Source organism: Dermacentor andersoni, chromosome 3, assembly GCF_023375885.2.
Source record: "Dermacentor andersoni chromosome 3, qqDerAnde1_hic_scaffold, whole genome shotgun sequence".
In the NCBI taxonomy this organism is placed as follows: domain Eukaryota; kingdom Metazoa; phylum Arthropoda; class Arachnida; order Ixodida; family Ixodidae; genus Dermacentor; species Dermacentor andersoni.
In genome coordinates, this window is record NC_092816.1 from 157,745,711 (window position 1) to 157,760,659 (window position 14,949).

The following is a 14,949-nucleotide window of genomic DNA, read 5'->3' on the forward strand; positions in this document are numbered from 1 at the left end:
TTCACCTAGGTTTTCCTCCGCAGTCAGTATGACCTCTATGGCCAGATGATGATGATGATGATAATGATGATTTATTGGTATTACGTTTGAAACGGTGCGGCGACAAATAGTCATCTAGCCTGCTTGAGTTGCTCAGGTACGCTACTTGTGCTTTTCACTCTAGCATTTGTGTATACGTCTCTTTAACCTTCTTTTTATCTTCCTCCTAGACAGCAGCCTATTTTTGTGTCGGCAGCTTGTGGCGCTGGTTTTAACCGCGGTGACGCTGAGCTTAGCAACAGTTTTATGGCACAGATCAATGATGCTGCATTAAAGTGCTGGTAGAAGGAGTGGTCACTGACATAACGGTTAATGTGCAGTCCACTCTTTGTGTTCCTTCCATGAAAATAACCACTTAATTCAACAATGTTGGTAGGGTGTTGCAGTTGGACAAAGCGTCACAAGATGTCGCCATAAGCGCGCTTATTTTAAAGCCCCTTAAACGCCGTAAAGTAGCGACCTTCTCCTCCTCCACCTTCCCTCCTCTTCGTTTCTCCTCTCTTTCACGCTCCCTCCTCAACCGTGGCGCCGCCTACACTGCTCGCGCGTAGCAACGGCGCCGCCAACGTGCGCTCCTCGCCACTCTGTAGACGCTTCTCGAGCAAAAATGGCGCTGATGCACGGCGCGAGGGCCCACATGATGCTATTAGGCCAATAGCGACGCGGCGTCGGCCTCGGCCAGAGCGCGCGAGGAGGAGGCGGCATTCCTCAAAGCGTGGCACTACTTTGCGAAGTTTAAGGGGATTTAGGTTATCCTGCTGCCTGTCTCCGATCAGACGCTATTCCGTGAAGCCTATAAGCCAAAGCTAAAGGTTTAAGCTTCTCTGTAAACGTGTTGCACGTTACGCAATGCCGGTTTACTGGATTTCTATCGGCAGGATGGATGGATGGATGTTATGAGCGTCCCCTTTAGAACGGGGCGGTGGGTTGCGCCACCAAGCTCTTGCTATTATACTGCCTAACGTCCTACCGAGGTTAAACAATAAAAAAAAAACACAATGAACTTCCACAACCAATTTTTCTGACCCCCCCATTGCGAACTATGCTTTCGTACGTCTCCGTTTTCTGTCGTTTCCCTACTTTTCCTCCACCAATCCTCCGATCACCTAATACCTATTGCGGACATGTTTACTTTTGCACTGCTCTCGCTGAACCCAAGGGCTTCAAGGAGGCCAGTGGTGCCTAAATCGACCGCTGGGTAGACGTCTTCGCATTCTAATAAAACATGCTCTATAGTTTCCATAGCTTTACCACACCAAGCACATGCTTCTTCTTCCTTCTTATATCTCGCTTTGTAGGTGTGTGTTCTAAGGCATCCCGATCTCGCTTCGAAAAGTAATGAGCTTCCCTTAGAGTTAACCTAAATTGTTTCGATTTATGATAACTAACACCAATATTAGTAGCGCCACTAATAGCGACGTCTTGCGACCGCTCCCCAAACCACAAGGTGTTGAAACGTTTTTACACGAATGTTCTAATCGCAAATTTTTAGTGAAGCTGTCCAAAGCTATCCTGCGGGAAAATTCTTGCAGCGAACTGAAAATTACCTGCGGCAAAGCCAACTTGTGAATTCTTTGTCGCTCTCAATATTGTCACGTGGTGGTGACGTTGAAGAACACAGTAGCAGTACTGTCTTCTTACTGTGAAAAGTGGTGGGGGTGCTTTTCGTTCATGTACCGGATGCCCCCTACAAGCGGTGATCTAAGCCCGGACCGTAATAAGAACATCAACGTAGTCCCGGACCATCCAGCAAGCCGCCGTCTTCAACAGCTGCCCCCGGATCACGGACTTCTACCTGAGAAGACCAAGAAGATTGTGGCCAAGGCAATTTCAATGGCAGCCCCAGCGTCCTCCATCGCCCTGCAGCAGCCCAGGGAGCCTCCGACGCTCCGCGGTTCAACATTCGACGACCCGGAAACCTGGCTTGAGACGTATGAGAGGGCCGCGGCATTTAACAGCTGGAACAGCGACGACAAACTGCGACATGTCTTCTTCGCATTGGAAGACGCTACCAGGACGAGATTCGAGAACCGAGAAGCCACCTTAACGACCTGGTACCTTTTCCGAAACGTCTTCCTGCAGACATTCACAAGCGTCGTACCCCGAGAACCAGCCCAAGCACTACTAGAAACCCGAGTGCAGCTGCCTAATGAGACCACCGCGATTTCTACAGAAGAAATGAGCCACCTATTCCGCCACGCCGATCCAGAAATGTCCGAGGAAAAGAAAGTCCGCCTACTGATGCGTGGTGTAAAGGAGGAACTTTTCGCTGGAATGGTACGGAGCCCACCGAAGACCATGGACGAGTTTCTTCCCCGTCCATAGGTTAGATTAATTGACCATGCATTATCAAATTTGGCATATTCACCAGAGGCAGGTGTTATAATGACCGACATAACTGATCACTATCCTATATTTTTAAACTTTCACTATACTCATGGCTCCGAAAAAATCCCGCACAAGTAGTTTATATTATACCAACAATCATTCCTTGAAGCCATGTCGAACCCTGACTGGTCCCCCATCTTTTCTACAAATGATCCACAAAAAGCATTTACACTGTTTATCTCTATGCTAAAGTCATGTCTTCATCGTCATTCCGTTCAAGGAAATGCAAAAAGAAATTCGCGTCGCCTCAAAATCCATGGATAACAGATAAGCTCTTAGCGTTCATGCGCAATAAGGATAATGTTTATACGAAAACCAAACGACAACCATTTAAGAAGAATTTAGCCATTCGGTACAAGAAGTTTTCTAACCAGCTTTCTGCCACATTGAAAAAAGCTAAAAAAAACATGGTACGAATGAAAAATTATGGAATGCGGTAAAAACGTAAAAAAGAAATTGGAAATTGTTAACTCCTTCTTAAAGAGGGCAAATAATCGCGAAGCTATAACAGAAATTGGTTATCAGGGTAAGGTATACAAGACCGCCAAAGAAATAGCTGATGCGTAGACAGAATGCAGGTAGTAACCATTTCAGGCTTTCATTCTAAAACCGTGTTCACTAATATTGGCGTGCCTCAGGGTCCGCTCAGGGTATTGGGTCTGCTTTTATTTTTATTATACGTCAATGATCTGCCTAACTGCCTGTCCTCTTCGAAATGTATACTTTATGCAGATGATACTACTATCATGAATTCCAATAAATGTATTACAACCTTAGTATCTAACCTTAACGGCGATTTACACAGCCTGCTGGAGTGGTGCCATACTAACCAGCTACAGATAAATCCGTCGAAAATAAAATTTGTTGGATTCCCTTCCCACCAACGAACACTTCACTCCATTCCTGCAATCTTTTTGGGCGCAAGTCCTATCCCTGCAAGTTTTTCATGTACTTATCTTGGGATAGAAGTAGACAGACATAATAAATTTATTGAACACTTAACCAAACTAAAACAGAAGACTACCTACGGGATTAGGGTACTTCTAAAAGCGCGAAACATATTTGACCATCAAATATTACTATCATTATACTTTTCATTTATTCATTCCCACATTAACTACTGCGTTACTTGCTGGGGAAACACTTACATAACCCATTTAAACTAATTGCAAATCCTACAGAATCAGGCTATTAGGATAACTATATTTAGCCCATATAAGAACAACGCCTGATATCTTTTACGAACTAATCACATTCTTACAGTCACACAATTCGTTAAATATAAACTAGGTACCTTTTTGTTCCGTCAAATCAATTACACACGATGCGACAGCTTAATTGCACAATCTTCTCTATTAAATACTAATATTACCAGGTTTGCAACAAATAAGGAACTCCATTTTACCCAAAATACATACTAATTATGGCAAACAGAGCGTCCATTTTTCATCCATCGCCTTCTGGAACACACTACCATTATACATAAAAACACTTAAAATTCACGAATTGAAGAAACAACTAAAAGATTACATTCTCTCGAATACTGATGCCTAGTCCATACTCACAACCATTCTTTCAGGGTGCCTTCATTTCATTGTCATTGCCACATACATTCGAGTTAACAATATATACTGTGTTCGTCATGTCACCTACGCTGTTACTTTATCAGTTGTCAACGAGATCGTGTTACAGTGCTTTCTTTCATAATATTTATGCATATGTAATTCTTCAATCATGCTATTCATACTAAAACCTGTAATTTTTCTGTTAACAATTTGTTGAAACTGCTGTATTTTGTTTTATTACCTTTACTTTGTGAATGAGTACCCATTCCAGTCTGAGTTCGGAACCTCCTTCTGAATATGAACAACTTATAATCTTTCTGATCATCTCAATAAAAACCGATTCTGATTCTGATTCCGACACTGTAATAAGTGTCACTGCACCCCCATATTTGAAAAGACAAAATTCATAGGAAAAGGAGCTGGACGACGACGAAGAAGAAGCGCTCGTCCCTAGTCAGAGATCGGCTCCGTGATTGCTAGCCAATTACGCAGTGCTAATTACCTCGTACCAAAGTTTTGCTTGTACCAATGTGTCCGTGAAGGCGAGCGGTATCGACCGATACCAGCTGACCCCAGAGGTGCGTTTTTCTTTGCCACGTTTCGTGACTGCTTCTACTGCCGCCGTGCGGAGGATTGCTAGGCTTAGGCGTGTTCCGCGGACACTAGGCCCAACAACACCGTCGCACCGACAGCGGCCTGCCGTACATCCCGGCGCTGCCACTCGTCAGCTCCGAGATGGAGGCGCCCTCTGAAACAACAATGATCGTGGACAATCACATGTGCGTTCAAGTTCAGGGAACAGAGATATCACCCGAGGAATACCACAGCGACGCCGGATGGTCGCTCGCGGGGGAACGCATGTCGAGGCTGCGCCAGCGGACCCCCGCCAGCGGCAAGCCCGATGGACCCGGTGGAGTCAAACAAGCACGAGGTCAAAATTCTACAAGAAGGTCAGAGCCTCGGCCATCAAGGCAGCACGCATGCCAACCATGCCACTAGAAGAAACCAAGATAGTTGTCAGACCCAGAGGGGGATAGGACATCGTCAAGACCGGCACCACCACCGTCGCTGCGGCCATACTCGCTGCGGCCAAGATCACGAGCGAGGAAAGCGCTGCGGACACCATCTGCCCCAGCACACAACAGAACATCATGGTCGTAAGTACACCGAATGAAGACAACGCGGCAAGGTACGCTAAAATCCAGGAAATATCTATTCAAGGCAAACCCTACGAGGTCAGCGCATATCGCACGGCACCTCACGACACCGTGAAGGGCGTCATCAGAGGCATCCCCATCGACGCGAGCGACGAAGAGCTAGATAGAAAGATCGTCAACGAGAGGAACCCGCTAGCAGTGGCCTCAAAAAGGATTGGAAGCACGACCACTGCGATTGTGGTGTTCCAGGGGCCCAAGGTACCGAACTTTGTCTGATACGGAGTCACCCTGATACCGTGCCGCCTCTACAAGAAACAGATCGACGTCTGCCAGCAGTGCGGCCGAGTGGGACACCGCAAGGACTTGTGCCCGACCCCCACAATCAAGACGTGCCTGGCCTGCGGACTCGCGAACCCTACAGAAGACCATCGCTGTACCCCAAAATGTCAGTTGTGTGGAGGCGAACACCCGACCGGAGACCGAACGTGCAAGGCGAAATACAAGATCCCCTACGTAGTGCGCAAGCGACAATGGGAGCGCCGACAGGCCGAACGCCAGCTGCTGTCGGAGAGCGATTTCCCGCCACTCGACAAGCCGCCAGCTGCGCGAAAGTCAAGGACCCCATCGGAAAACCGCGCGCCCAAATCCAGAGACAGCAGTTGCTGCAAGAGAAGCCTCAGCAGGAAAACGTCACCATCACGTGAGGGAGTGAGCTGGGTCGACGCAGCGAAAGGAAACAACATAAGGAGCGCGCAGAAAATCACCGAAACCACGAAGAAAGAAGATATTAATAAGGTCCGGGAGGCAAATGAGCTGCTAAGACAAGAAAACGCGGCGTTGCGAGCAACCATCAACAACCTCACGAAGGAGATCGCCGAGATCCGTCAGTTGCTGCTATGCAACAACGAGCCTCTACAGAGACCCACGCCAAGCACAAGCAAGATCGAGGAGACGACTACGAACATCCAGGAGAAAGCCATAGAGGAACCGGCACCGAAGAAGCGAGCCATCGAGGCCACGAGCACGCAAACAGAAAACGATCGCATCGACAGCCTCGAAGCGAAATTCGAAGCGACATTCAGCAAACTCGAACAGCTAATCACGACAAACATCGCAGCAGTGATAGCACTGAAACAAACAATGGAGACCTACCAAGCCGAGAACACGAACAGATTCGCCTACATCGAAAGGAGCCTACAGCCGATGGTAAGCCACCCGACGTTTGCGCTCCTCTTCGCGCATCATCCACCCAACCAGGGAGCCCCGTACACGCCAACGCAATCATGGCCGCCAACGCAACACCAGCAGCAGCAAGTGTAACCGCGTGGCAGTGGAACTGTCGCGGCTCCGCAAGGAAGAAGGTAGTCATCCAACAGCACATCGTACATGCCGCGCGCAAACCAGACGTTATACTACTACAAGAAACACTCACCGACGCACCGTCCCTCCCCGGCTACAGAGTGCACAAGGGACCGCCCGACGGCTGAGGCCTGTGCACCCTGGTCAGGAAGGGACTCACGTTCGTCGAACACGAGCTGCACAGCAATATCAAGATCGAGCACACGCTCACCGAAATCATCCCGGGCAAGAAGCAAAAAGGAAGCATATTTCTGCTCAACGTCTACAGCAACCCATCGCAGAGAAAACAGATTCAAGACATTACTGCACAGAGCCCGCACCGCAGCGGGCCGCAACACGTTGATCGCGTGCGGAGACTTCAACGCGATGAACCCTGCCTGGGGCTACAACAAGTACACAGCAAAGGGTCGCGACCTGTACCAAGTCACCACGGAACTCGACTTCACCCTCATCACGGACCCGACACATCCGACGAGAATTCGTAACTCCGTGTCCCGGGACACCACTCCGGACCTCACGTTCGTCAAGAATGACATGCGGGGCGCGATCACCTGGAGCAACATGGGGACCGACCTAGGTAGCGACCACACCATCGTTCAAAACTGCATACCGGAACACAACGACACCAGTATCAAAACACACAGATGGATAGACTGGGATGCATTTCGAGAAGCCAGAAGCCAGAAGGGCGACGGGGACGACGAGATCAAAGACATCGACTCGTGGACGGCCGAAATCACCAAGAGCGTACGCAACGCGACTAAAGAGATTGAAACGGGCGCGGAGATCGACAAAGTAGACAGCCGGCTTGCGCATCTCACCGAAGCCAAACAGTCGATACTCAATCGCTGGAAGAAACAACGTCTTAACCGCAGACTGAGAAAGAAGGTGGCGGAGTTGAACCGAGCGATCGAGGATCACTGCCGCGCTCTCTGCACGCAACAGTGGAACGAGATCTGCAACGCGGCAGACGGGCAGATGAACAGCGGGAAGACGTGGAACCTGCTGCGGCACCTGCTCGACGAAACCAAGACCAAGTCACACCAAAGGGACAGACTCGCCAGGCTCATGCATCAGGTGGTCTCAGCACACAGCGTCGACGAAGTCACCAGGCGCATTAACGACAAATACCTGCCGACTACACCTACCGAACAACACGCGCCGTACAGCGGCCTGCCTAACGCGAAGCTCGATTGTGACATCGAGGTCGAGGAGGTACGCGCGGCCCTGCACGACCTCAACAGCCGGTCGGCAGCCGGCCCGGACCTCGTCACGGACAAGGCTCTCAAGAACCTCGATGACGGGTCGATTGAAAAGCTCGCAAAATACTACAACAAGTGCTGGAGAGCGGGCGCGCTGCCAAACCTGTGGAAGACAGCCAAGACCATCCTGATCCCCAAGCCGGGGAAGCCGCCGGACACGGATAACCTGCGGCCCATCTCGCTCGCGTCCTGCGAGGGCAAGGTGCTGGAGCACGTCCTGCTCAACAGGTGGCAAGACTACCTGGAACGAGAAGGGCTGTGCCCGGCCACTTTGATCGGCTTCAGACAGCACCTCAGCACGCAGGACGCGATGCTGCAGCTCAAATACCAAATCATTGATGATGGCGGCAGCACCCGCGACAACAAAGCAATCTTAGGGCTGGACCTGCAGAGCGCCTTCGATAAGGTGAAATACTCGGCGATTCTGTCCCAAGTCTCCAAGCTCAACATGGGCGAAAGATCCTACAACTATATCAAGGACTTCCTCACGGACAGGACCGTCGAGCTACGAGCAGGTGACCTACAGACTCAAGAGAAGAAGCTCGGGAGCACCGGCACACCGCAGGGATCGGTCATTTCGCGGATGCTGTTCAACCTGGTAATGATCGGAGTGGCCGAGAAGCTCGGGCACATCGAAGACGTCAGGCACACCATCTACGCGGACTATATCACGCTATGGGTGACCGGTGGCAGCGACGCCCACATCGAGGGTGCGCTGCAAGCCGCTGTCGACGCAATAGAAGACCAGCTGGAAGGCACCGGACTGAGATGTTCGCCGAGCAAATCGGAGCGTCTCATACTCCCACCTACCAAAAACAGCAGAAGCAAGACCAGACAACGCGAAAACGAAAAAATCAGAATCGTCACCAAATCCGGCAACGTGATCCCTGAGGTCGGCGAAATTAGGATCCTAGGCATGGTCATCGAAAAGCACGGAAGAAACGGTGAAACTATCACCCGTCTGGGGGCAAAAGCAGCCAACGCGATTCGACTCCTAAAACGAGTCACTTCCCGAAAGGCTGGCATGAGAGAGGAGAGCCTACTTAGGCTTCGTCATCAGCCACGTCCCGTACGTTGCAGCCTACCACAGATGGCTGCAACACGAACGAAACAAAATCAACGTGCTCATCAGAAGAGCGTACAAGACGGCGCTGGGCCTGTTCGAGTCCACGAGCACGAACAGCTTGTTACAACTCGGATTACACAATACGCTCGAAGAAATAGCCGAAGCGCAACGGACTTCTCAACTGGAGCGGCTGTCCATGACCAAAGCCGGGAGGACGATACTGGACGATCTGGGAATCAGGCGCTCGAGCGAGGTGGAGATGAAGCTCCCCGTCCCCGAAGAGGTCCGACGCCAGACCAGAATCGACCCCATACCGAAGAACATGAATCCCGAGTTCAACAAGGGAAGAAGAGCGGCGAGGGCCAAGGCTCTCATTGACCAGCATGCCAACGACGAACACGCGCGGTACGTGGACGCGGCCGAATACCAACGGAACGCCTTCGCAGCGGTCATCATAAAGGCGTCAACCGGCGCCACGAGGACGGCAGCGAGCGTGAGGAAGGCAGCGAGCGTGAGAAGCGCCGGAGCGGAACAAGCGGAGGAGGTAGCCATCGCCCTGGCCATCGCCGACGCAGACTGCCACACGGTGCTGAGCGACTCAAGACAGGCGGTGCGAAACTTCGCCAAAGGCCAAATCTGCAGGGAGGCTGAGCGCGTACTGCGAGCGGTCAAACTAAAGGAACGAAAAGTACGACTCAAGTGGTTCCCGGCGCACGCGGGCGACGCATCGGGACGCAATGAGAACCATAATGAGACGGCACACGCCGCGGCGCGAGCGCTAACCAACCGCGCCCCGGCGACAGACCGTCCGACGTGGTTCGGAACCAAGGACCGCATGACAGATTACAGTGAAATCACGAAGGCCTACCGCCTGGCTCGCAGGACTCTCCCACCCCCGCACCCGAGACTGAGTCGAGCTGAGGCGGTAGTATTGAGACAGCTCCAGACCGGATCGCTACCGAGCCCGAAACTGATGAATCGTATGTACCCCGAGACATATCCGACAGATATGTGCAGAGTCTGCCGGAGGGAGACTGCAGACTACACGCACGTCTTGTGGGCATGCCTATGCTGAAAAAGGTATAAATGTCCGGTGAATTTCAAATAAACTTCCAGTTGGCAGTCAGCGCTTGTCTGTGGTATTTGTTTGCTCGTGTCCTCGTCTTTTTCGCGCTGTTTAACCTCAGTTCTAAGTACGAACCAACTAGCCCTCATCAAGATCTTACTACTCTCGCCTTCATTTTGGTTTGTTGATACGAAACGGAATTCCTGAAAGGTTACATTCGGTTCAGGCTTGTAGAAATCCTCATCTTTCTGTAACAAGATGTCGACGTTGTATTGTCTTCTCCTGCTTCAACCTTGAACGTGTTGTACGCCTTTCTAGCCTCCTCACCAATAGTTACTAGCAAATTGGCTGCCTGCACATCTTTGCACTGTTTGCTCAGCTGAGTGGCAGTAGAAAACAACGTAAACTCACTCTTCCAAGTTTGCCATCCACGCCAAGCGTTGCCTGATGTGTCCAAAGAGTTCAGAGGTGGAAGAAGGGATGCTGGCGTCTACATGCCTTAGGGACCGCTGCCACCATGCAAGCAGGTTGGTTGTCGGTGAAGAATAACCTTTATTGCCGATGGGACGCTGGCATATATTGGAACAGGAACGTTACGTTACAGGTCACGATGCCGCATGGATGGCAGCTCTGCTACAAGCATATGCTTGGGTACTTACGGCGCAACTTTTCCAAAGCATTGTCTACGTTAAGAGCACCGCTCTACAAAACTGTAATGTGTTGGAAACTTCAACATGTACCTGCAGTATGGGATCCCAGTCGCGTTAATCTTATTACTTCACCTGAACTAATAAAAATAACTCGTTTCGTTCTTTCTAATTATAACTGTACTGCGAGTATAACCTCAATGAAAACTAACCTTGACCTTAGTCAACTAGCTAAGCGCCGTAATGTCGCCCGTCTTTCGCTATTTGATAATATTTGATAATATTTTTCATCACAGCACAATTCACAGTGACTTCATACAGCGGCCTCAACACTTTTCAATATGCGTCGATCATCGCAGTGAGGGAGGACTTGATTCATGTTAAATGAAGTCTTTTTTCAATCTTTCATTCCCCGTACATCTCAGGCATGGGACTACCTTTCTTCAAGTATTGCAGCCATCACCGATAACAAACTCTTTCGCAAAACATTACTTAATAATGTATAATCAGGATAATTATTAAATTACCAGAACTCACCACACTTGTTTGTCCTTAACTACTTTGCAACCACTCCCCTCTCTAATGCCATATGACCCTGAGGGTATTTCAAATAAAAAAATAAAATAATAATATGAACATTGACTGCCAGAGTTTCAGTCATCATGAAGTATGACTTCCTCAAGATTGCATTAACCATTTGCATTGCATTGACCTCAAGATTGCATTGACCGCGTTTGACCGTTTTAAAATTCTTTGCATTTTTATGTAACAAATTATTGTTGTGAGGCAGCATGTGATACTTGGTGGTAACGCCCATCAAGCTTCTTTGCAAAGAGCAGATTAAAGAGTTTGTGCATTAGCCAGTAGGAGCTTGCTATATTGTTTCTGTTCTGGCCGTCATGGCTATAATGACTACAAAAGAAACAACTTGGGACTCAACATGGTACTTCTCCGTTTGTCTTTAAAAATGACCTTGTGTTGTTGGGCTGCTGAGCACCAGGTCGCGGGATCGAATCCCGGCCACGGCGGTCGCATTTCTATGGGGGCGAAATGCGAAAACAATCGTGTACTTAGATTTAGGTGCACGTTAATGAACCCCAGGTGGTCCAAATTTCCGGAGTCTCCCACTACGGCGTGCCTCATAATCAGAAAGTGGTTTTGGCATGTCAAACCCAATAATTTAATTTTTAAAAACGCCATTGAAAGCAAGTAAGCTTGTACGGCATAAAGGCAAGCCAGCGCCGGGTGCCAGGAGACAGAAACAGCTTACGCTATAGAAGGGCATCATATCAGAGCTGCTAGCTTTCTTCTTTGCGTGAACTGCGGAGGCGAGCACCATGACGACGTCATATGCCACAATTTCGTCAAAGCGTCTTAAAACAGAAAAAAAGTATCTTGCTTGGGTTTGCCAGCTTTGTCGATTCTAGTGTTCGGTAAACTAACGGTAAGTGTCAGGTCATAAGGACTACAAATAGGACGCCTCGATATCGAGCACGGCGCTGCTGTCGGGTCACCCTAACTACGAATAGTCCTGGCCCACCATAAAGTCATGATTTCGTGTTCCATTCAAGCATCTTTTTGAGCGATAAAGGATGCGAAGTCGATCAGTGACTCACCGAGAGTGAGTAAAATGTGTATTGTATTGTATTGTCAAAGTTCTGGAGAAAAACATTTCACAGTTTTTTAAACTGACAAGCAACATGACATGTGCATGACGCCGGGAGATTGACTCAGTACTTAACTGAGGGATATGAACGATCGAAGCCTCAACGGTTTATGTGGACTATCGATATGTAAACGCTGCTGCTCATTTGAATGCCTCAAGTTGTGAATATAGCTAAGTCATATTTTTTTTGCCGAAGAACTAACAAATTACCCCCCGCTCTTTAAAAAAGAACAGAAAGAAAAACAAAACGGTTTTGGACCGCTGCCTACTGCTGCGTTTTTCTTTCTCGCCGAAATATACTGTTTCCCCGTCCCCTACTCCCAAAAATTCGCCATGTCTGGGATCACTAATGCGTCTTAAAAAAATACGTTTGCTCTTCCAGCAGGAATGCGTCCTTACTGCTCAACGACGTGTTGCACATTAGCCCTTGCCCCACCGCCATTCTAGTAAAAGTCGTCAGGATGAGCAGATGGAACCGTCCCTCTCACGCTGTGATATATACGAATTTCCGTTTTTTAGTGGTCAATATAGATAGAGAACGCAAAGCCGTGACTAGTTGCTGAAACTCATTGTGTAGACTACTCTGATGCGCTAGTAGAAATAAACTTTGGCTACAAAGAAGTACACTGAAGCAGAATTTCAAGTTTGCTTTAGAAAACGCTTCCAAGCAGTATAGACACAAATGCTGATCTAATAAGCTAGAGTGTATGCAGCAAGGAATTATCTTCATTCCTCAGGGAAAAAAATGAATACTGAAATTATCGCTACAGGCTAATTGTGGGAGTATTGCATTTGTTTGTCGGTGACGTATGTATCGAAAAGATGAGGGTGTTAGCTACAGCCAGAATCGATACTAAATTTATTTTTATTACCCGTTAATAATTTTGTTATTAAAATAATTTGTTTGGGCAACTATAAAAACACGTCAAACGAAATCGGTAATATTTGGTAATTGGCAGTTGCCTGCACTTTTTGCCTTCCGTTCACGAGTCACAGAGGTTTGTGGTATTGTGCTATTGACCTCAGCATTTGTACGTTGCGCACTTTAGAAGCTCCATGCAATACAAGACTGTGCAATGCTGGCACTGAATAAATCAGTGAAAAGGAAGTTGCTCATATAGATTCTATTTTAGTGTACATCGGCGTATACTTACCAAACAATACCTCGGTTGCAGCGCGTGTCTTGGAACGGTACAGGTCTCCTAAATTCATTAATCACCATTTGTTCTCAATAAGAAAAAAAAAACGTAAGAAAGAAAATGTCGAAAAGACAATGCTTCTTTATTCAAACAATAAGAGTTCACCGAGTATCGTGGCTGCTGCCGCTGTCCATGGGGTCTGTTGTTCCACGTTTTTCCATGTCTGTAATTAGGGAGCGAACAGAGGCTCCCTCATAAGAACTTGTTTTTCTTTCTTGCCATCTTACTCTTACATAGAACATGTTACGCTTTATTTTCCTTTACATTTAGTTCGTTCTTTTTAGACTGCACTACCTCGCGACATCGGCCCACATTTTCAGAGTGGATTGTGTCCAGGATCGGCGCGCATTTTTCATTAAATAAAGCCACACTTTCGGTTCAGCTTTCAGGCACGCCAAGTTTGAACGAGAGCATCTGTGTTAAATTTTGATCTTGTTTCCGTAATGAGTCCACATTACGGCTGAATACGTAGCCCTACAATAACGTGGTGAGTATGTTTCGTTCCCAGTTTTATTTCGGAGGCTTTTCCTTCTCCTACATGCAATATAGAAAGCCTCAAATTGCCTCAGGAGATCTCGCCGCAGAAGATCGTGTCTTCAAAAAGCAAGAAAGTGAAACATGATGTGCAGGACCAAGGACCCACGCACTCTGGGTATCGATGTTATGCTAAGCAGTTTGCAGATAGGTGGCTACCTGGCATTGTTCGAGGTTACGCAGTGCCGCCAGGTAGAACAACGCGTTTGTGTAAGGCGAGCTGCTATTTGGCTTAGGCGAACCTGTGTGCGACGACAGCAGTGAGACGACAGTTACAACTATCGTGGAACGGTGACGGCACGATTTCAACGACGGCCACTGGACGCGAACTTACGACATGCCGATTGCTGGGTTCTACAAAGGTACTGAGAGTGCGAAAGCGAGAGAAACAAATAATTATGACGTCATCAATGAATACCTGTTATACAATCGTACACTGCTGTGTCTATGTCATGCGGTTTATGGTAAAATGGCTATGACATTTTCACTACGGTAATGAAATGTTGAATCTTTTTGACCTGGGACGATCATAAAGCCAGCAATGTTACATAGCTTCTGCGTAGTTTTAGCTGCAAAGAACTTAGATTATGTTGCTTGAAGATTTGGTTGTATTGAAGATAGTTTATTTCTGCCGTGTGAGCCAAAGGCAGGTTGACTCGTTTTCGCCGTGAAACTCGGTTTTGTTTTCTCAAAACTGCCTATAAAGAAAACAAAAACAACAATCGTGGCCTCATGGGTAGAGAATCGAGATGCTTTTCTGGAGGTCAGAATTCCACTATCGGCCACGCATGTATTCGTTTCTGCAGCGGCCTCAAAGGAAGCGTGGAAGGAACCTACCTTCCACAAAGTGCCTGGAGAACAAAAAAGTAAGAAACAAATGAATGTATCGATCAAAGCCGTATATTATTTATACAAGAACACGAGCAAAGCGACTTTCCCCGCATGGCCGCATTTGCTGAGTTGATTGACCTTGGAGGGCTTCTGTGAACGAGCCGGAGGAG